The 24,362-nt window shown below is 43.4% G+C and overlaps 1 long non-coding RNA gene across 1 annotated transcript; it reads right to left on the reverse strand.

The window, feature by feature from the left end:
* Positions 1-822: 822 nt before the first annotated feature.
* Positions 823-9,964, reverse strand: LOC116158206 (uncharacterized). The gene is made up of 4 exons (XR_004142404.2): positions 9,834-9,964; positions 4,548-5,197; positions 2,844-2,912; positions 823-1,379 (listed from the first exon to the last, which is right to left on the reverse strand). It is a non-coding gene; the product is annotated as an uncharacterized LOC116158206 (long non-coding RNA).
* Positions 9,965-24,362: the final 14,398 nt, after the last annotated feature.

A 24,362-nucleotide genomic window follows, 5' to 3' on the forward strand; every position in this document is an offset into this window, starting at 1 on the left:
CATCCATATACATTTTCCTAGGCAAGCTCCTAAAGCCAGACAAAAGATACTAGGTTAAGAACCTGCTAAGTGAACAGAGAATGAGTGAAACTTAAACACATGTGGGCTGAGACATCATTCTGTCATTGACCAATAGTAGGATCTTGAGGGAACCCCTTCAAACTCTCCAGAACTCAGTTTGTTCAACCCTAAAATGGGACTGATATTACTTGCCCTATCCTCATGGGAGTGAGGTGAGGTTTTATGAGAGAATGGAGGTAGACACAGAAAATGTTATATCTGAGCACTCCCTACATGTAAGAGTTAATAAGGATTTCAAAATCTCACCTTTCATCAAAGCAAACACACACACACACACACACACACACACACACACTGGAATACTACTCAGCCATAAAAAAGAATGAAATAATGCCATTTGCAGCAACATAGATGGGCCTAGAAATATTCATGCTATGTGAAGTAAGTCAGACAGAGACAGACAAATATCATATGATATCACTTATATGTGGAATCTAAAAAAATGACATAAGTGAATTTATTTACAAAACAGCAACAGACTCACAGACATAGAAAACAAAACAAAGGAGAAACAGGGGGAGGGATAAATTTGGAGTTTGGGATTAGCAGATACAAACTACTGTGTACAGAAGAGATAAACAAGGACCTACTGTATAGCACAGGGAACTATATTCAATATCTTGTAATAACCTATAATGAAAAAGAATTTATATAATTATAACTGAATCACTATGTTGTACAGCAGAAACTAACACAACACTGTAAATCAAATATACTTCAATATATTTAAAATAACTCACCTTTCAGGAGGGAGGTGAAGATTTGTGATCACCAATATTTCACAAATGGAAATTCCAAGGTTGACTTCGCCAGATGGAATCTCATCTTGTGTCAGGGACAAGATGACCAAATATTAGGGACTATAGATTTTTCCAGATCTTGTTCAGGATGTGCTCTCACCTTAGGGAGCCCCTCATTGGCCAGCAGGGTGAAGAGCTACCTTGGCCCTCATTCATGGGATCCTTCCTGTTGGTTGATGTCTCTCAGAGGACTGCCATACTCACATGGGGAAATCGATTCAGCTGGAAATCCAATACAGCCATGATTCATTTGGCTCAGAACTAACCCAAGAGGAAGCTTTGCTGGGGGTATTAAAATGTATCCCCTTGACCGTCAGTGCTTTCATAATAGTTCTCCAGGGTTTTGCCCTTATTTCAGCTCTCCCAAGACAATTTTAGGTTGAGCTTTGATGGTGTTGCCAAAAATGTAATTGGTTCAGAATATCTGAGCCCATATTCTGTTGTGAAGAAAGCGGTGAAGGGTCCATTTGCCTTGGATACTTTAGTTGACAGTTGAACCTGGAACAGATATGGAACAGTAATACATGGAGAATTAGGAAGAACTGGAAATTTTCTGTTCAAGACATCAGGACAGAAATGGACAGAATCTGTTCCCAAGGGGTTTCTAGAAGATCTTTAAAATAATATCCGATTGTGTTGACTTCTAAAATAAGCACCCAACAGCTTGCTGCACCAAAGGTGCATCAGCAGCCCTGTGTGCCGAAGGTTTGGACATCACAAAAGCTTAGGAAGCCACGGAGGGAGGAAGGAAGGAAGCCATGAAGGCCAATAGAAAATCAAAGCCAGTGAAAATTCAAGGTCAGGAATTCCCAAATGAACAGGAACTGGATCTGTAGCTACTGACTAGAGCAGGAACATTCTAAGGGCCACACACCGGGGCAGGCCCAAGCATCCTCTCCTTGGGAGCATTTCAAGAGATGTATCTGAGGACAATGACCCCCCTCATTTAAAACTTTTCTGGGTAGAAAATACTGCATTAAACCTTTTCTTTTTTCTAGAGGAGAAAACGAATCACAACACTGGCTATTTGGAGAGTTACTCAACATACTGTATACCATTAAAAATTAAATTAGATAAAAATAGATAACAAGGAACACATGTATTGGACTTTACAGTCAGATTGGGGTTGACTTTCCTTCTTTTGATCCTCACAACGGCCCTGCGAGGCAGATACAAGATAGCTTTTATTAATCTCATTATGAAATGAAGCCAAGGTTCCATGGGGTGGCCAAGACCACAGATCATCCTGTCTCAGCTCTGTCATTCTCTTCAAATCATTAGGCCACAGCAGGAGAGGAGGAGGAAGCTCTGAATCAATAGCTGGTCAAGGGGAAGAGGATGAGATATGGGACTTTGGCTCACTGGCAGTCCCACATTAAGGGCTGGAAACACCAGGGGCAATCCAGGGCTGCTAGGGTCTTAGAGTCTGAGAGGTAAGTACAAAACGAGGCTGTGCAGGGAGGGCTGAGTCAGCAAGGAGGTTATGGGCATGATCTGCAGGGATTCCTGAGGAATTTGAGACACCCACATCCCATTGTAGGAGGTTTTCAGTGAAGGGACCAAGGCTCTGCTCCCATTTGCCTTTGATGATTTTGTTGACACTTGAACTGGGGCTAGTAGCCTACTAGTGGACGGGGAGAGCTTCAAACCCAGCTTTTTCTAGATTCCTTCGTCCAGGGCTCTTCCCAGTTCAATTAAGTTTGATTTGTGTAGGGAAACCAAAAATACGTGTATGCATTTTAACCACGTGTCTCTGGGAGCAAGATGAAAACCATCGACTAGCTTGAGTCAGGCCCTGTGTGCAGGATGTACCTGACCTTAATCACAAAAACGTGCCTGTCAACAAGGGGCCATGCTGGAAATGTCTACCTCATATGCTGAGACACCTAGAAGCTGAGAACACCTGCTTGGGGAATGCTTCATCTCTTCTGCAAGGAGGTAAGTGGAAGTAGCCTCCCTTACCTGTTGGAGCCGAGACGTAGCTTTCATAGGTGAGCCCAGAAGTCTTTCTTTTCCACTGAATCAGTCTCCCTAGAAGTTCATGGGAACATGAGCACTTCGAGACATTCATAGAAGTTATCCAATGACAGATGTGGGGGCCAGACATGGTGCTGAGGTGAACAAAGATTCAACAGGCTTCTCACTGCAGACCACTCAGAAACAAAAGGTGTGACTCCAAGAAAATATATATTCATATATTTAAAATATTATTTTGATGACATGGGACTTGCTGCTCAGGGAAGAGTAAAACTGCCAAACGCAGTTAGTGGGACCTCAAACGTTAAACTGAACAGAATGGGGTAGGGATTGTTCTGATGAGGGTTAACGCAAAACAGCTCTTTTCAGTTAGTCCGTACAGTTACAAAAAGCATAAAAGTGTGATAATGAAATGTGTACTGTGCTCAACTGCCTCCAGCTGAACTGGGAAAGGCCAAAATGCCTGCTGGTCAGTCACCTCCTCACCCCGCCCACTGCAGAATCTGGAGCCTGAGCTGAGCCCCGTGGGAACACAAGGCCGACTGCCAACCCTGCAGGATGGACCGTGTGCTGGCACAGGCTTTTACTGTGATCCTAACAACCCAACAGGTTGACAACTTTGTGAGTAACACAGACCCAGATTTTAGGGGACTAACATGAGCACTTCTACTCAAGACTGACCAAACGTCAGTCTTCCACAGCTAGAAGTTCTCTCAAAATTAGTATTGTGGAAAACTTCAGACAGACAGGCGGGAACAGAGAATAGTAGCACGAACCTCCCTGTAGCCATCCTTCAGATTTAACTGTTAACATTTTTCCCACATTTGCTCCATTTTTCTTCTGAAGTATTTTTAAAGAAAATTACAGCCATTATAGCATTTCATCCCTAAATATGTCTTTAAACTACAGAGACAATTTCCTCCATAACCATAATCCCATTTTTTTTTAAAAAAAACAGATTTTTTTTTTCTTAGAGCAGTTTTCAATGCACAGCAAAATTGAGTGGAAAGTACAGCATTTGCTAGCCTTGCCAAAGGGACTGAAATTCCCCTAATTCTTGGAGCTAAGACATTGAAAGCCTTGTGTTAAAAATACATTCATCTAAGAGAAATAAAATAGGGAGCAGTACCCAGTTAGAATGTGTTTATCAGGCTGGCATAGGTAAATGGAACATTCGTTGGGCACAGTTTGATGGGGAGAAAGGTCAGGAAAGTTCCAGGTGGTCCAGCCTCGCTGAGGCTGGCTTGGAGGTGGATCAGAGTCAGGCAGGAGGGGAGGGGGACCAATTTGGAGGAACCTGTTCTGAAGAAAACGTGTGTTGAGGGACATAGGGCACGTATAACAATTTTGCCCAGGACTGATATTCTTTTTTTCCTAAGGCTGCAGATAGAGCTAAACATTTATCAAAATAAAACTGATCCTCTTTTAGGGGGGTTTGTTTTGAGGGGGGGAATTAGGTGCATATATATAAATATATATGTTATATATTTATTTTGTAATGGAGGTACTGGGGATTGAACCCAGGACCTCGTGCATGCTAAGCACGCACTCTACCACCTTATTTGACTTAACTTTTGAAAGGGGGTAAACTCAGTTGCGTGGTGGTAAATGTTTAGCAACTGGCTCTCTGGGGGTAGATAGAGCCCTACTTGTAGGATTTGCTGACGTCTGTGGTGTAGTTACCCTTACCGTGACTGATTTCAGGCTACCAACGTCATGTTATCTGACATGACATTGGGAAGAGCTATGCACAATCGCTTTCTTGAGCCAGTCAGGCTGACTCCGGCACGCCACTGGATGAATGCAGGATGAAAACAGCAGAGAGGATCAGGATGCAGCAGCTCACTCAAAGTTGGAACGGGTGGGACTGAGGCAGAATGCAAGTCGGTCAGTTACAGATGAGAAGCATAACTCCACCTTGAAGAGCAGGTGTACACAGGGCTGGTCACCCCCATGTTTTGGAGGTTGAATCTCGGTGCAGCTCTGAGTTGCTCTTTTGCAACGCAAACTGTCTTCAGAAACACAGCACCCTGCTTCACGGGCTGCGGCCAGGGTCCTGTTGCACTGTGATCATCGTGCAGTCAGCCGGGCCAAACCGTTTTCCATGCCATGAAGTACCGGATGAGGCTTGTCTGGGCTGACCTCACCTTCAGGAGGCACAAATGAAATCAAAGAGACAGAATAAACGCAAGCATTTCCTTCTCTTTGGTGTGGGCCTACATGGTGTCAGCATATTTTCCATCAGGAATGAGTTGCTTAGAGAAGAAGGATGAAAGCAAATCTGGACCAGGTGTTCGCTCCATTTAGTCCCAGAGCCAAGAAAAACCAACTTCAGGGCCCTGGAAAGAAGAAAATGGAAATTGCCAATTCATGATCATCTTTCACATTGTTCCTACTCACCCTAGGGACTGGGTTTCAGCTGATCCTCCAAGCTCCACTGGGCAAACGAACCTCATTTCTGCAGAGAAGTTTCTGATAATCGTGAGCAAAGTCCTAGTGACTTTTGAAGACAAGAGTTTTAAAGATAGATAACTTCTGTAAAATCAAAGCTCCACCTGCAGCATGGTCTTTAGGAAGCCAACACAGGCAGTAGGAAATGAGAAATTCAGTTGCTCAAGCTGGGAAGGGCAAACAGAAGGCTGTGGGATGTCACGTAACCAGGCTGAGGGATTTTTCACAGAATCGATGGCTGTTTCAGTGGAATTGCCCTGAGTAACTGGTTGCTTAGGCAATGTGCAGACATGGCTTTCTTCTAATTCAATGGGATGCTGATTTTTTTTCTTCACCTGCTAGACCGTAGGGGAAATAAATCTGCATATTTCAGAAGGGGCATTTATTCCCTTTGTGAGTGAAACGAAACCAAGGGGATAAATATAACAAGTAAGGAGTGCTCACTTATCCTGATGGGGAAAAAAGAGAGGTTGATTCTCCTTCCAGAGCAGTACCTTGATCCATCTAATCCATCACAGAATAATTGACCCAGCAACAATCACTTCCATGAAGTATCTACTAATTACGCTGCTCTATAAACAGCGTCTGCAGTCAGACACGCCAACAGCTAAAGTTGGATCATTACATCACCAAGGGTGTCGTTAGAGTTGTAACTACTCCCGGATTCAGCAGATCTAACCCTGCAAAAGGAGGCTGATGTTTCATTTTCCCTTGCCTGACTGTGCTCTTTCATCTCATACGTTCTGAAACCTTTGCTTTCCTCCACATTCAAGTCTCTTGTCTTCTTTTACGTTAGCAATCTCAGAAGGTATCCCACAGTATTCCATTTCCCTTAAATGATTCCCACATTTTAAAAATCTCATTCAGCCAACTCCCAGACAGCCGACAGAAAAGGCACCGTGAACTGAGCCTGACATAACCCATTCAGGCTTCTGTGTGTATCTTTCAAATAAAGGAGTTGGATTATGTGTCAGTTAGGATTAGGTTCAGCTGTAACAGAGACCAAGCGAACAGAAGCTTAAATTAAACATGGGGTTATTCTCTCTCCATAGTGAAGCCTGGCACAGAGAGCACAGGGCTAGAGCAGTAACTCCATGAGCATCAAGGACTCTTCTCTCTCCTTGCTCTGCCACCCTCCCAACTTGACTTCTGCCTCCTTGTCTAGGATGGCTGTCCTAGATCAAGCCAGCAAGTCCACATTTCTGCCATCAGTGAAAAAGGGCATGTTGCCTCTCTCCAGTGGCACTACCAGACATCACATTCAGCATTTCCACATAGAAGCCATTGGATAGCTGCAAGAGAGCCTGGGAAATGGTGTTTATTTTGAGAAGTCATTGACCAACTACAAGTCGCGAATCCTATTACCAGTGGAAGAAAGGGAGAAGAGATGTTGAGGAGAGTTAGCTGTCTCTACCACGGACCAGACTGGTGGTTTTGAAGTTGTGTCCTCAAAGTCCTAGGGTTTTGGTGTAATGCACAGAGGATACTGTGGGTTTGGAATGGGGTGATGTGTGGGAAAATCTACAGAAAATTTCTCAAAATCAGAGCATATGGACCCCCCTTTTTGAAGTGTAATTATATTTGAACATTTCTGATGGGTGACAGTGGTCTGGACTGAGACACTGGCAGTTGACTGGTAAGAACTCTCAAGGCCCCAGGGGAAGAGGTGTTTCAAGTGGTGCCCTGGGTTGGTCAAGAGGAAACCTGATTCTGGAGCAGGCTTCCAATCCTGGACAAGGACATGTTGAGCTGGCGTTAGACCAGTTTTCACTGTTGACATCGTATGACACGAACAGAAACAACAGCAGTTGACAAGTGGGCCCAATAAGATTCTGTATTTTTCTCTCTGAAAAGGGTTGTGATCCAAGTGATGGTTACAGATTAGAGTTTCTCCACCTTGGCACCATCGGCCTTCTGGGCTAGATGATTCTCTGTTGTGTGAGGCTGTAACATGCACTGTAGGATGCTTAGCAGCATCCTTGGCCTCCACCCAACAGATGACAGGAGTATCTCTCCCACTGTGAAAACTAAAAATGCCTGTAGACATTGACAAAGGTCCCTTGGGTGCCAAGTTACCTACAGCTGTCAAGCACTTAGCTAGAATCTAGGTAATGGTGCCCATTTTTATATTTTGCTAATGGCTCTGCAATTTGGTACACAATCTTTTCATAAGTTAGATACATGTCAAAGGCCTTAATACAGTCATGGCTTTAACTTAGTAACCCATTTCTGGGACTCTGTCCCAAGGAGACAATTTGTAAGGGGCCTTCTGTCTAAAGATGTTCATTGCTGTATTATTTTCAATGGAGAAAAAAAAATGCACTTGTTGTTTGTTTATAATACTGTGTTTATGAGCTTATAATAACATGGGGAAATACTTATGATATAATGATCAGCGAGCAAACAAGAAACTATGCAAAGAAAAAAGACAAAAAGGAAATTCACTAAAAATGGCCGACTCTGGGGAGTGGGAATAAGGAGTGATTTTTCTTCCTCCATCCCTTCCTCCATCTTCCTGTAGTTTCTAAACTTTCTAAATTCAATATGAATGACTTTATTCCAAACTATAAAATTTTTTTTTAAATCCTAATTTAAAAAAATTCTGGTGCCTGCCCTGGAGGATCTGCAGACCTTTATGGACATTCTTGGAAGTACATGCTTTTGGGAGAGAGGCCAAACAGATGTTCCTTCCTGCACAGAGTTGCCAGGCTTTGTGCCAAGTGACCCTGACACCCTGGCCACAACCCACTGAACCAGGAATCCCCATTAGAGGCTCCCATAGGCTGGGTGGAAGGAAGCCCAACCACCTGCCTCTGAGAAGGCATCACTCAAGGCCCTGTCAAATGGGAGTCTTCGACACTGGACAGTGAAAAACAGGGCCAATCACAAAATGTCTCAGGAAATGTGTGTTAAAAAACTCCCTGCCCCTCCTGAGAGATTAACAAGGACACCCAGGTCACTGAGCAGCTGGGAACCCTGAACAATGAGAGCTATTATTCTGGTTCCTCAGGAGGAAGCTGAGATAGCTTTCCTTACTCCTTCACTTTCCAACAAGAAGCTCCTACCATACATGGAGATGTAGGTTGAGGGGGACCCGGTGTCTAACAAAGCTCGTCTCCCTATGGAGGGCACATTCCCTGGGTAGCTGGAGCCCTCCCACTCACCCTGTTGGCCCCAAAGTCCATGCCACAGGTGAGTGTCACCAGAAACTTGTTAAATTCCAGATTCCAGGATCCTCCCCTAGATAATCTTGTTTAATAGTCTTGGAGAGTGGGGCACTCAGGAATTTGTATTTAAGAGTTCTCAGTGGGGAGCATATAGCTCAATGGTAGGGTGTGAGCTTAGCATGCACGAGGTCCTGAGTTCAATCCCCAGTACTTCCATTATAAATCAATCAATCAAGCAATTTAATTACCTTCTCCAAAACAAAAACACAGAGTTCCCAGGTGATTCTGATGCATAATCCAGTTTTGAAACCATTGTTCTACCCACTACTGAAAAAAAATACCATCCTGCTCTAACTCTGAAACAATCCCTAACAGTAAGATGATGCCACAAAAAAAATTAAACATAGAATTACCATATGATTCAGCAATTCCACTCCTGGGTACATAACCAGTGAAAGTGAAAACATGATGTCAAACAGGTATCTGTACACCCATGTTCACGGCAGCATTATTCACAACAGCCCGAAGGTGGAAGCAACCTAACTGCTCCTCACAGATGAATGGACAAATGAACTGCAGTATATACATAAAATATTATTCAGCCTTACAAAGAAATGAAATTCTGACACATGCTACATTGTGGATGACCCTTGAAGGCATTATGCTAAGTGAAATAAGCCAGACACTAAAGGACAAATACTGCATGATTCCACTTACATGAGGTTCCTAGAGGAGTCAAATTCATAGAGACAGAAAGTAGAACAGGGGTGGCCAAGGGCTGAGGGGAGGGAGGAGGGGGAAGCTATTATTTAATGGTGTTATTTTCAGTCTGGGAAAATGAAAAAGTTCTCAAGATGGATGATGGTGATGGTTGTACAATCACGTCAATATACTGAATGCCGGTAAGCGTACACTTAAAAAATGGTTAGAATGGTAAAGTTTATGTATTATTTTACCACACACACAAAAACTCAACAAACCAGCAACAACTGATAAAAAAAACAAAAACAAAAAACCTATGTGACTCCTACCAAAGAATAAGCCACCTCAAAGGAGTCATAGAAGAAGGCAAGAAAATGACTTTTTGTTACAAAACACTGTCAGAAACAAAAATCTTTAGAAAATTAGTTCAGAACGAGCTTCTCTCATCCTATCAGGATTCCTTATCATAAAATAAACAGAGAGAAACAGGAAATGAGAGACTAAAATAAATCTTCTGTTGAAAGGGGAAAAAAAAAGTCATTTCTAAAAGTTTACAAGCAGATCTTTCTGGATCTTTAAAAATGTCTCTGAAATGTTGCAGTTTAAAGCTTTTCAAATAATGTTGCCTCCCCCCACACCCCGGAGATGGACTTACTTCCTCTTTAATAAACATAATCTTCCTTTGATGTTCAAATAGATTCAGTGACTCTTGGGTCTCCTTGCGGTGGGCATCCACAGAAGAGCTTTGTTCCTCCAACCAGCCGGGACACCCTTCAGGGTGGGCGGTGACTTCCTAGAGACAACAGGGGGCAGGTCAGTGGGGGACAGTGTGACAGAAGACGTTGTGAGTTGGGGGAGGCGTCCATGAGGAGATCTCACACATGTGAACGGCTCCCATCAGGGTGGGAAGGTGCTGATCGGTGAGACCAGAACAAAGCAACGTGGGATTGGCATGAGTGATACTGAAGTTAGGATTAGACCGGAAATCCAAAACCAAACAGAGGAGCCTGGGTCCCTGACGACCTCACAGAGCCACCACACCAGCCCCGGACTCCCTACCTCTGGATTCATTTACAGAAGGCAAAGAAACTTCTGTGGTATTTAAACCACTATTGTTTGGGATTTTCAGTCTAATCCTCGGGTCACGGGCCAATGTGATGATTTGACTCATTTAGGCTTCAGCCTTAATCAAATCTAGATTCCGGCCCAGGAGATGGAGGAAGGGGTGAAGGACCCCTCCTTCTGCTAACAGAGGCTGCACTCGACTCTCCCACGTATATCCCCCTCGTCAGAACATGTTCTCATGACCTGCAGGAGAGGCTGGCAAATGAGGTCTTTGTTCCAGGGAGCTGTCATGCAGCTCGGACCAGGGGAGCTGACATTGGGACTGATGATCAGCCATCAGAGAGGGTAGGACTCAGGGAGTTCTTTGTCATCACAAGTACCACTGACTTTCTACAGGAACCTCTCCTTCTGGCCAGTTGTCTCATTGAATCCGTACAGCTTCCCTAGGTTTGTGTTACTTCCACTTCAGTAATAGAATTCCAAGAGTTTGTGTCACTTACCCAAAGCATCTCTGTCAGCTATGCCATTGGCCTCCAAAGTCTTTCGAATTCAGCCCTGTGGGGTCACAGAGCCCCTTTCTGTGAAGCACCAAGATGGGTAGGTGGATGGGCCTAGGGAAGGCCGTGGGTCTCTCAGGGCCTCTCCACTCTAAGCATGGTCACCTCTGAACATATATGTCTTCCGAACTCCAAAGCTGGCCAGGCAGGGGCCCAGGAGCTCATCACATGGCAAACTGTGCATCACTGCAGCCCTGCTCTCACCCAGGAGGCTTGAAATCCTAGGATGCGCTTCCAGCTTGCTTGCCTTTTGAGCTGATGTTAGCGTTCGGGGCAGACTTACTCATCCCTGGTTTGCTGCTGTACCTGCTTTTGTTGGGGACACGTGTCTGCAAAAACAATGGGAGGGCACTTACTGCAGACCTCAGAGGGTCAAGGAGACAAAGGAGCATCAGCTCAGAGCTGGGCTCCCCCAGTGCCGAGACATCTGTTGAAAGGAGGCAACATCTGAAAGCAAGAAAACTCAACAGAAACTGCCTTGGCCAGCCCTGTCCTCTCTCGATGGTTATATAGGTTCCTTTCATGTTTTCAAAGAACTCTCTTGAGGGATTAGGAAAGTTCATGTTTAAGTTATTGAGCGTGAGGATAAGCCAAGAAGAACTTAAAGAAAGGGACAGGCGGCCTGGGTTTTGTTCCTGCCGAGGCACTGCCCGCTCCAAGCCCTGGCTCCGGTGTGCGCGGCGTGAGACCGTTCTGAAGAGCACAGGCGTCTGTGCGTTGCTGTGGGAGGACCAGAGGCGGCTCGATTCCACACAACATCGTTCCATGCGACTTTGGGGCTGACCTCCCTGGAAGGACGTCTCCCATGAAGAGAACAGCGTCTGGGTTACCCATTCCCTTGGCAGACCTCCTCTTCCATGGATCACACCTCCACTGTCCTTTCGGCCACTACATAGAATCCTCCAGAAAAGCTCCTAATTTCTGTTTTAAAACACCTTTCAATAAAAAACATAAAAATAAATGCTTGTTTATTATGTAGAAAATAGAGAAACTAAAAAGGAAAGAAAAATTGCCTGTTACTCTATTACCCAGAAATAACTGTGACTAACTTTCCATATATTTTTCTAGGCACATAAACATGTATGTATGTGTATGCATAGGCGTGTAAAAAGCTTTTGAAAAGCGGAAGTGGGGTCAGACTATTTTATAACCAGCTTCTTACCACTTAGCAATGTGTCACAGACATCTTTCTGTGTCAATAAATATATCTATAATATTGTTTTGAATGGCTGAAGGTATTCTATTGTACCATCACTTAAAAAAAAAAAGCCCTATTGTTGTGCAATAAGATTAGTTCATTGCTCTATTTTTGAAAAAATATTACTAAGATCTTAAGGCACATCCTTGATTACTTTCTTAGAATAAATTCCTTAAAGTGGAATGCTGGGCAAATGCTTTGCAAATTGAAAGTGTTTTTTGATATACGGTCCAATTTATCCATAAAAAAGTTATAATAATTGATACTCATCTCCCATGTATGAAAAAATTTCCTGTGTTTTAGTTTACTCTAGACACTATGTTTTCTTTAAAGTCCTGGAAAGTCAATTACACTCTGTAATCTTTGGAGAAAGAACCACTGGTGCAGAGATCCACCTTATACAGAAAGATTTCCTTCAGGGACAGCTCCATCCAGGAAGTCAGGACTAAAGCCTACCCCGAAAGGAGACGAATCAGACTCAGATTCAGATATGTCTGTATCTCAGAACACCCTCTCATTTCTCTCAGCCCCTGAACACACATCTGGCAAACAAGTCTCTGTTATTAGTGACCTAGGCTGGATTCAACGCTGACCTAGATAGAGAGTACTTTAGATCTCACTACCCGCCCTCTGAACCATCTGGTCCTGGCTAAACAGGTTACCCACGCAGTTGGAACCTGCATCACCCAACTAGCTTTCTTCCTGCCAGGTTTCTGACAAACAAAAATATTTCCTACCTTGCTTTACACACAAAATAGAGGGTACAGATATCTCTTGCATAGCTTAGCCTGATAGCCAGGTACCTTGTTTTTTTTAGAACTTGGCAATCTCACAGATTCAATCGTAGCTCGCTGGGAGTCCCAGGAGAGAGGAGAAAGTGGGAGAAGGGGAGAAAGAGTGGATTCCCAAGGTTTCAGAACTTGGGCCTGAGGCACTGCCTCTGTGTGTTCTCTCCCTTATGTTACTATTTAAAATATCTGTAGTGGGGGTGGGGGCAGGGGATGATTATCTTCAAAACCGAGATTCTGTTCTTGGCTACAAGTGTTTTTTGCAAATTCCTAGAATTAAAGAAGATTGTTCTTCCAAGCGCATGAGCTATTTTTATCTGCAGCAATATGGAGCATACACACACCTGTTCACATGCACATCTATGCTCGTGGACTCTTGGGTTCATCATGCTGAAGGCAGAGCTAAGAGACGGTCAGCTTGGTGTTTTACCAGCTTCTGGAAGTGCATTGCTGTGGGGTGAAGGACTATCTTCCTTTATAGTTACTCATTTTCTCAAATGATATTTGGGGGTTTTAAAATTAGTCATACATAGAAAACAGACTTACGGTTACCAAAGGGGAAGGGACGAGGGATAAGTTAGGAGTATGGGATTAACAGATACACTAATGACTAAATATAAAATTTAAAAAACAACAAGGAACCTGTATAGCACAGGGAACTATATTCAATATCCTGTAATAATCTATGATGGAAAAGAATCTGAATCACTTTGCTATATACCTGAAACAAACACAATATTGTAAATCAACTATATTTCAATTTAAAAAATAAAACCAGTCATATAAAACAAAACAGACCTATTTGTAGAACCTCCACTGTTAAATGTGTTGTGTTGTTATTGTCTCTATTCTTTTGACACAGGCATTTATTTAATCATTCAAAACATCCCTACCAGGGGCCTACTGTGGGCAGAGCCCTCCACTGGGTACCATGGAAGGCCTCAAGACAGAATCCCTCATCCAGCTCCACCCCCAACTGTTACTGCAAGTTCGTATGCCCGATGCAAGTGAGGCCAAAATATACCGAAATGTTGGAGTCTGGAGCAGAGAAAGGTTTACTGCTGGGCCAAACAAAGAGGATGGATGGATGGATGGATGGATGGAGAGATAGATAGATAGACAGACAGACAGACAGAACACAAGAGCTATTGGCCACTACACAGCTCCTTTTTTCTGCTATCATCTGATCTAAAGCAATTTTATTGTCTAAAAATTCAACAGTTACAAGAGAAGACCTTGAGGTCATAAGTTTGCAGCTGCCAGCTGACATTGCTTTAAGAATGGCTGGTGGCATCCCCAGCATGACACAGCTCAGAAAATTAGAGTTCTCAGCAATATAGGAACATGCCTGAAATCACTTCCACAAGGGCCACCTAGTTTCACCTCGGATGTCTGAACCACAGCTACTCCATTTTGACTTTCAAATGCACTCTCCTCCTCAAAGCCAAAGCAGATGTACAAAGCATGTCTAAAAGGCCATAAACTTTACTGACCAAAGCAGTCTGTTTTTAGTCCAACCATGTAAAAGCCAGAATGACTTTCCCATACCTCAATATATACAGATTTTTCCATCATCTCCCCTGCTGATTGCAAATCTTTCAGTAGAAACACTTGATGATCAAAATATCTGTCCCTCGATGCTGGAGTGGTGGCTTTGCCCCAGGTTCAGATCGTATCCCTTGGTGCTAGACCTCCTTTACAGTTGCTTAGTTATCCACGTTGGGGAAAAACTAATCAGATATTGTGAAAAGGTTCACAGGTACCCTAATGGGGAAATACTTTATATGCTATACATTTTACCGCTTACGCCCAATTGTAACACAAGCATCATATGTGTGCTTTTAGCAAAAGATTTAAGCATTGTTATACATCATGAGTATTTATACTCTGTGACAACTTCATTAGAGACTTCTCTTTCTATCCTAAACATTGGGGGCAATATTGATAGGGAGAGAAGAATTTGGTAAACAGTTCAGTTAGAAAACATAGACTAAAAGCTAGTAATACTTCAGAGAACCAAAAAAAAGTATAGCCATATTCATCAGTTCACTCAATCCTATGTAATCAATTCCTTTTACTGACAGTTTTATGAAATCTGAGTTTTCATTAGACTCCTTAAATATCTTACCCAGCTCAGCAGCATAATTAAAAAAAAAAAAAAGCTCTGTACTTGTCAAAAAGTCCTTTTTATGAATCTTCTTGAAGATGAAGTAGTTGCACAAAGCATCAGCTTAACTGTCTATAAATGACAAAAGACCCAAAAAAGCAGAGATCCGATTACAATGTTTTTGACAAAGAAGCTTAACCAAGTTAGCGTGACACACAACATCCTAAGAATCATGAGTGATAGCATTATACAGGGTCTATCCAAAGTTTAGAAACTTTATATAATTTCAAGAATATCTGTATTAATAACATTTATCCATACCATATCATTTGAGGAGGCCTACCCCTCATTTGACAATGCTCCCCATGTAATTTAACATACCAACCAATCCTAGTTAAAAAGTTTTCTCTGAGATATCTCAGGGGCCCTCTGAAACATCCTAAAGTTAGCTGAAGTCAAAATAAGTTTAATTAGAATTTGATAGGAAGTTTGTCAAAACTATCAAAAAGTTTCACACCATGTGTTATCAGAAGCACTCTAAGTAAACTTGTCCTCTTAACAGAGAGGAACTAAATCTAGTCCTGCACCAGCCTATTTTTAATAACAAAATCCATTTACCTAATTAAGTTTAATCTTATCTCAGCCAGACCACACACAGAACTCCTTTTTTAGGGGTCCCTTTCTACAAACTTTACACTACTTTCTGTATCCATATTAGTTTGTCCCTTGTTTTTTTTCCCATCTAGAGACAACTGGTTCCAGGACCAAATTACTTTCTTTTTCCTTAACAAAATGCAATTCCATTCCTCATACCTTTTTTTTCTTTTAAATTCAAAACATATATCCTACTTTCCTACTGTATACTGAAATGTTTCCAGTATTATTTTTAGTAGCTTCAATTACATATTTAAATTAGAATCCTCAATTCTTAAAAATCTTAATTTCTAGTGAATATTTCAGAATTTCTACTGAATGCTCCAATATCTTACTTTGTTTGGGAACGAACTAGCTATTCAACAATTTAATAAACTTCCATCATTTAACTTAATTTAGCACAACTCTAAAATTTCCAGTTATCAAATATCTGGAGAAATCATTTTGGAGTAGACATTCCTAAAATACAATTATTTCTAAAGAGTTCACCCAAAAGCTCTTATCTCATTTGCATTTTTCACTTATAAGAATTTTATGATTCCAAGTTAATTTTTTTCTTTCTGCTGACAAACTGCAACAGAAACATGAACTTACTGACCTTCAGTAAACCTAGGTACAAAGACATGTTTGTGTTAATTATACCAACAAGCTTAAATATCAGCTGACAATTCAGTACTGAATATTTCCTAAAACACAGGAACCTGAAATTTTCTTTCATACTTAGAAGTATTTAATTTGTAAGCACTACTTTTAAGTCAATTAAATGGAGCTCATTCACAAGTTGATTTTTTATATAAAGACAGAACCAGAGATCTCACAGCATTTCTGCTTCAGTTTAAAAAGCCTTTTCTCCTTGAGAGCCCACGTAGATCATCTCCAGCTCAAAGGCACAGGAGGAGAAATGTAAATTCCTCCTCTACCTGCTGTTATAAAACCCACCATCTTGGCCATTTTCAGGGATTTTTTTTTTCTAGTTCCCAAATATTCACCTCAATTTCAAGAACTAACAGTAATAGACAATAATGTGCCATTCACTCATATCCACATGCCTCACTTTCAGCAAAATCAGGAAGAGAGAACAGGATTTGGACTCAGGTACACGGACAGATGGACACACACACACACATACACACACACAAACGCACCCCACCCCAAGATAAAAGATTAAACAATTGCAAAAGGCCCACTTTGATATAATAGCAGAGCCAATAAGAGCCATTGTTCTCCAGATCTCAGGGAGTCCTGAGCCCACAGTGTTACAATAAAAAATATCATTTTCTTTCATTTATGGGAGCATAACTGAAGATCTCTGTTTTGAAAAATATATCCTAGGGGGACTATAAAAAGGAACAGAGCTCTGACCATCCATACTTAATTATTCACAGCCGATGATATCAAATATCTAGAAAACAATTCAAAACAGTCTCACCGTTCCCTAACTCCAAAAAAGCGAAGAACCTCAACTAAGGCCCTGTCAGAGATGAAGCTGAGTGACCAAGGCTAGAAAGGGGAAATCCCAACCAACATTCAGTACTATAGGGGAAGATACCCTGGTGTCTTCACCCAAGAGCCTTGTTACTCACCAGACACCTCAACCAACCATTGCAAGTACTGACGAACACACACACACACACACACACACACACACACACACACAAATAACAAACGTAGTCCCACAAACAAAAGATCAGACACGGTGTAGCCCCAATATTTCCCTTCTACTCCCAGAGACATGCTTCTAAAGTGGCCTGGCTCCCAAAAATGAATGGACCCAGAGTAGCTTTCAGTGAGCCCAAAATGGCTCACTTCTCAGAAGGGAAAGAAGCCAGGTGGAGAGGGTAGAATTTCCCCATTCTGCACAAGCCGGAGTGGCTCACACCCAAAACTATACACACAAAAACACAAACAACAAATACACTACAGCCACACAGACAGACAATCAGAGGAGGTGTAGTTTAAGAATTCCTTTTCCACTCCCAGACGGAGGCCTCCAAACAGATGGGCCCAGCTCTCAAGAGAACAGACCCAGGGTGGCTTACAATGAGCTCAGAGCAGCTCCCTTTCAGGTGGGAATGAGATGGAGGGGAGAGAATTCCCAGCATGTGCAAGCTGCAACCACTTACCCCTAGGTGGCACTGAGTGTGGACGTAACTCCGGTCATTTCTCTGCCTTGTGCTGGGGTGGCCAGCACCTGTCAGGGGTTGTCCCTCCCAGTTCCCCTGGGGCGAAGTGAGCTCTGGCAGCTGCTGGGACCCAGGGAAGGGGCTGCCCCCAGCGGGGTCAACCCACCATAGGCACAGACTCCTGCGCTGGCTTTGCTAAAACTATTACCAAACACAAGTTTATGTGCCCGAAGCACCATGAGGCCAAACAACACTGAAACGTCCGAGTCTGGAGCAGAGAAAGGTTTACTGCAGGGTTGAGCAAGGAGAATGAGTGGCTCCGGCCCAAAAAAACCTCAAACTCCTCGAAAGGAGCCTTTAAAAAGGCTCAGCTGAGGGCCGGGCAACCCAGGGTCTGTGATCAGCTGTGCACAAATCTCAGCTTTGTTGATGGTGATCAAACCTTAGGCGCCAGAAGGTCTGGGGGCTCTGTGCTTATGATCATCAAGTAGTTAATTTCTTCCCTTGGTGGTGGTTTTTAGTGTCTGAAAAACTCAGGAAATATGCATGAGATACGATTATCTGAGTACTTCAGACAGGAGCTACTGCAGAGGATATAGGGGAGAGGTCTGTCCCAGGAAGACCCCGCAGGGTCCTGATCAATTACACGACCACCTGTCATGAGAGGGGTCCCTTCACTTCACACAGCCACAGTTTATGCACCTTTAAAACAAGGCACCTGACAACCAAAATGTCCATCAACAGAGGACTAGACAAAGAAAATGTGGTATATACATACAATGGAACATTACTCGGCCATAAAAAGAATGAAATAATGCCATTTGCAGCAACATGGATGGACCCGGAGATTGTCATATTAAATGAAGTAAGACGGAGAAAGACAAATATCACATGGTATCACTCATATGTGGAATCCAAAAAAAAAAAAATGACACAAATGAATTTATTTACAGAACAGAAACAGACTCACAGACATAGAAAATAAACTTACGGTTACCAAAGGGAAGAAAGGGGGAGAGAAAAATTAGGAGTTGGATTAACAGACACAAACTACTATATACAGAAAAGATAAACAACAAGGTCCTACTGTATAGCACAGGGAACTATATTCAATATCTTATAATAACCTATAATGAAAAAGAATATACATGTATGTATAACTGAATCTCTATGCTATACACCAGAAACTAACACAACACTGTAAATAAACTACACTTCAAAAAAAAAAAAAAAAAGCAAGGCACCTGGGGCACTGACACCCCTGCACTTGTGGGCTCTTCACGGCTGGGTGGGGGGTGACCTGAGCAGACTCTAGCTGGCATCCCATGCCTCAGGTCAGAACGATGTGTGGCTCACTCTGGAAGTGAAGCAAGCGAAGCTGGGGGTGGAACCACCCACCCCAGCCATGCACGAAAGCGCAGGTAAACCTGATGGATGCTGAGGTCCCACCGAAGGGGTCCAATCCAACCTAACATCATTGTAGTCACTTATTTGTGCCTATATTAAAATGTTTCATTATGAAATTTCTCAAAAATACACAATATAGACAGACAAGTAAGATGAAAACTCAGGCTTCAACCATCACTTAGCTCCAACAATTTTAACTCTGCCCCCTGCTACTCCCTGACACTCTGAATCCCAGATGTCATGTCGTTTCACCCATAAATGCTTCTGTGTACGTCTGTAGTTGGTGAGGACGTTTTAGAAATATACCTGCCATGCCATTATTCACCCTAACAAAATTAACAGCTATTCCTTAATATTAGGTTAGTTCTCAAGGATGTTTCTTTAGGACTTTTTCTTCCTTCCTTCATTCCTTCCTTCCTTCCTTCCTTCTTCTTTCCCTTTCTTTCTTTTTTTTTCTTTTTTAATTGAAGTATAGTCAGTTTACAATGTTGCATCAATTTCTGGTGTACAGCATAATGTTTTGGTCATCCATGTACACAAATAGATTCTTTTACATATTCTTTTCCATTATAGGTTACTACCAGATATTGCATATAGTTCCCTGAGTTATACAGTAGAACCTTGTTGTTTACTTATTTTATATATAGTAGTTAGTATCTGGAAATCCTGAACTCCCAATTTATCCCTTCCCACCCACTTCCCTCCTCATGACCATAAGTTTATTTTCTGTGTCTGTGAGTCTGTTTCTGTTTTGTAAATAAGTTCATTTGTGTCTTATGGCTTTTTTTTTCCAAATCAGGATCCAAACAAGGCTCACACATTTCTTTTGATGGTTCCTTCTGTTCTGTAAGTTTCCACTCCTTTTTTTCATTTTCGTTTCCATGCTATTGGTTTTTTTGAAGACACCAGGTCATTTATCTTGTAGGACATCCCACATTCTGAACTGGGCTGCTTGCTTCTTTGTCGTGTTGCTTCATTTGTTTTTCAGTCCCCTATATTCCCTGTAAACTGGTAAGAGATCTAGAGGCTTGATTAATTTCAGATAAAAAATTTTTTAAGGCAAGAATGTGTCCAAATTCATGCTGTGTATTTTACACTGTGTCACCTTAGGGAGCATATCGGTCTGGTCATTCCAGTTCTAAGTGAGAGGGCTCTGGTGGTTAAGTAAGGGGGTCACCTTGACAAGAAGCAGAGGAGATAGGATTTGGACCTTCTCAGTGTGACTCCAGAATCTGCACTTTTAGCTACATCCCAATCCTGCAGGAAAAATAAGTGCTCTATGTTCATAAATTTTTCCTCTGTTTCTGGACTCCCTGCACCCACCACTCAGCCTTCCCCAGTACTGAGGACAAGCACCACTAGTTGTAGGTCAGATTGCATAGTTTAAATTGGGGAGGCAGACAGGTTCAGTGTTTTCAAACAACAGGAGGTCCAGGTGTGGCTCAGGGGCTGTTTCTGTCCTCTGGGTTGTGGGGAGAGGTGTAAAAGATGGTGAGGGCATGGGGACCGGGTAAACCCTGACAGGAGTTCTCCTTGCCACTGCATTTCTCTCCAGCCTTAAAACCTCCGGGCTCTGTCTGCCAGTGCCTCAGACCCCATGGTGCCAAAGGTCAAAAGGACTCAAAATGACAATGAAAGAGTGTGATCACCTTTGCAGCCTTTAGCATGAATTTCCCATTTCCTTATTTTGCCTTCTTTTCCCGCCCTCTTCTGCCATGATTTTCCTCTCGTGGTGAGATGGGGTTTCCACTGGCTTCATCTGTCTTGTCCTTCCCTCTGAAATCACACTGCCAAAGGCAGTCCAGGTAGCAAGAGAAAGGTGGGGTGCCCTCTGAAGTCTCCAAAAGTCCTAAACCCGAGGATCTACCTCCACGCTGCAGGTAGGGAGAGACCCCCATGAGAGACTCCTAGCCAGATCCTGGGCACGGGGACCCCAGGGAGCTGAGGGGCGGAGAAGACTAGTGAGGAAGAGGCCATCTGATAGGAAACAGAGCGCTCCCTCCCAGCTGGCTCTGGTCCTGTGTGTGTTTCTCCTCAATTCCAAGGTTGTGTCCTTCTGGCCAAGTGTGAGCCGTGCGACAAGCCTCCTGGGGGCTGTGGATGTGTTCGTTCTCGCCTTTTGCAGTGGTTATAACCTTTTGTGAGCGCCTCCCTTTCGTTTACAAAGAATTGTAGAGATTCTAACAGTTTGCAAGGCCATGGACCCTCCTGATGACTTTAAGTTGGGCATCACTTTCTTCAGGACCCAGTGACTCTTCTTCCCAACAACGTGGGAAGTTCCATTTGCTTTTGTTTGTGGTCAGTGCCCTGAGGGAAAGGGTCAGCTGGCTGTTCGAAGTGGGACAGAATTTCTGGTGAGGTCTACCTTCCCGTTCTGGCTAATGAGAGTGTTGGTACCGGCCGGTGGGGCATCCTTGGGACAGACTCCTTGTTGTTATTATTGCTCTTGATGTGGTTTGTGGTTTTGCCTTTTTTAGTTAAAAATCATATTTTCTCCAAACAGGAGTCAGATGTACTTATTTTGAGAATATGAGGAAAATGGAGAAATGCATAAAGAAAAGAAAGCTTCTCCAGTCTCCTCCCACCTCGAGCCACAGCGAGGACTTGGTGGGTTTATTTCTTGCCTCCTGTGCCTCCCAGGTCCCCGCCCCACGCCCCTCTGTGCCCAAAGCTCATCAGCAGTCCCCGTGTCCTCTCACAGGGCAGGGTATGGCCACGCAGGAGGCCTGGCAGAAGGAAGAACATTGCAATTGGGGAACGATACGTATTCCCTAGCTTCCTCCCTGCAAGGTCACCTCTGTTGAAGGTCACTGTTCCTTTCAAGACCCAGGAGCCTAACAAGACACCCTCTCTCACCGGGCTCTGTTAACTGTCCCCACTGTCCTACCTTTGGACCCAGGGAGGTGAGGCTCCAGCTACAGCACTGCTGGTTGTGTCCCCCGCCCTCCGCCCACACTTTGGTAAGTAATCCCTCCCCAGGTTATCCTGTTTTGAAGATGCCATCTGTTTTCTATTGGGAACTGAATTGACTCACCTTCTGACTCATTGGTATTTCAAGATCTTTCCCCTGAAACTCCCATTGGCATGATATTTTCTGAGGTTTCCAAAGCCATGGATGAATTAGGGCCTGGAGTAAACTCAGGGGTCCTGGGGAAAGAAGGCATTTAATTTCCTGACTCTTCCTTGGTACCAGCCTATAGGCACTGAGGTGCTGCATGGAGGCAGAAATGGGGGTAAGAATGCTGAATAAAAGAATTCCGGTCACATGCTAATTTTGGTTCACAAATTCCAAATTCAGTCATCCTTAATGATTCGCTTAATAAGTTACTAGTAAGAAGCTGTTAGTTCTCTATAATGACAGCTGGAGGATTGTGTGGCATTCGCTCTGAAAAGAAAAAAGGACTCATGCGATTGAAAAGCAATTTGCATCTCTCAGGAGAATACTTGCACTGCCAGTGGCCTTCGAGCCCACTTTGAAATGGGCTATGTTAGAATTACTGTACTGGTAAAAATTTATAAAGCTGCCCTGCCCTAGAGAATTTGGACACTGGGATAGAAAGGACCACCCAACCAAATCATACTTTTTCCCAGTGGGAAGCAGCCCTTCAAATGACAAAAGTCCTTCTTAAGCATTGGCTTTGGCATCTGGGACAACTTTTCTAGAAAAAACTGGCTGCGTGAGTCACAAACACTTGGGGAAATCTGTTTACAAGGAGGTTCTAAGAATTGTTGAGCACTGAGTAGCTCCCCTGCTCCCTACATTTTTAACCACAGCTAATCCCCTCCTGGTAAGGAATGGTGGAGCCTTCAAGCCAATGGTTTTAGACCCTCTTGCTTCACTGTTCTCTGATCCTCTCCACCCTCTTGTCCTGGGATCTCCCCAGCAGCTGCCCTGTTCTGTCCTCTCTCTCACATCTAATTCTACACCATCCTCTGGACTTAGGGACCCTCTTGGGCTTCCCTAACTTTGATCATCTCATGTGATCCTTTGTGACTTGCACCCACTCCCCTGTTCTTCTCACACCTGTCCATTTCAGGTAACCACTCACCTGACCCACCTTCAGTCCCATGTCCAGCTCCAGTGGACCAAAGGGGAGGTAGGATGCAGGAAAATGAAATCCTTGAGGCTCTTGAAGCTAAGTACCACTGCTCCCTGGCTGCCAAGGTTAAGCGTCGTATATGCTTAGGAACTCGTCTGTGTTCAGCCATGTAATATGGATCTGTACTTCCCAGGAACTGAGAACGTGTGGGTATAGAGGGTTGACAGTCGGCTGGTTAAATACTGAATTATTTCCATAGCATCTGGTAGAGCGATTGTCTCATCACCCTGACCACCTTGACCCCTTCCCTAGACTTCCTTGGACCTTCTCCTAAACCTGCAGCTTTAGGGCCAATGCCTGGCCAACTAGGGATGGGAGTCGGGGTAGAGTCCTGATTGGGGCCTCTGGCCAGCATCCATTCTGACTGGTTGATATCTGAGCCACACTAGTTGTTATAGATCCCAAATGTCAACCCTTTGCAAGTGAGCCATGGTCTTAGAGACTTCCATACAAAAGCAAAAAAAAATGAAAAAGAAAAAAGTCAGACCAGCGGCGGCTGTGCCTGATACTCCCAGCCGGCAGCCTCTTCTCTTCAAAGGCTGCCCCAGAGGCGTAAGGTCTGTTTGCAACAAGCAGATGATTTACTAAATACTGCTTTCTGCCAAATCCCCAGAGGCTCTTGAATGTTGGGTGCTAATAAAACTCAAGTTATTATTAGGCATGTGGTCTATGTAGGTCATTGCCAAGTGCTAGCAGAGAAAAGCAAAGAAGCTAACCCCAAATAGAACGTGGATGAAGGATTGCAACCCCTTCTCCAAAGAGGAAACATGCCTGAACTCTCCATTTTCTCCAGAAGGACTTGGCTTCCTCACCTATAAAATGAGAGTCTTATTAATGACCGCCTTCACCAGTGTCTCAGGATTTTAGACAAGAAATAGATCTCCTTAGAAAAAAGTGGGGGCCCCCAGGGAATAGTTTTGGGAGATTCAGCCTCATCCCGTAGCTTCAGATTTTCTGTTACTGCCACATTGCAGGGTTTGGCTCCTGTTTTACCTGGCAGCTCCAAAGAGGAGTGTGGCCATCAGCCGGGGCAGGAAACAGCTCCAGGAACTCAAGGTCTTGACTGAAGGAAACAGCAGATGTGTGGGTCGGATTCTGCTTGAACTCAGGCTTTTTTCAGATGCTCACAGGAAGATGACTTGTGTCAAGCTTTCAAGCGTTTGGACAAAGTTCAGGATTGTTCTT

The sequence above is a fragment of the Camelus dromedarius genome, chromosome 17 (assembly GCF_036321535.1).
Source record: "Camelus dromedarius isolate mCamDro1 chromosome 17, mCamDro1.pat, whole genome shotgun sequence".
Lineage (NCBI taxonomy): Eukaryota > Metazoa > Chordata > Mammalia > Artiodactyla > Camelidae > Camelus > Camelus dromedarius.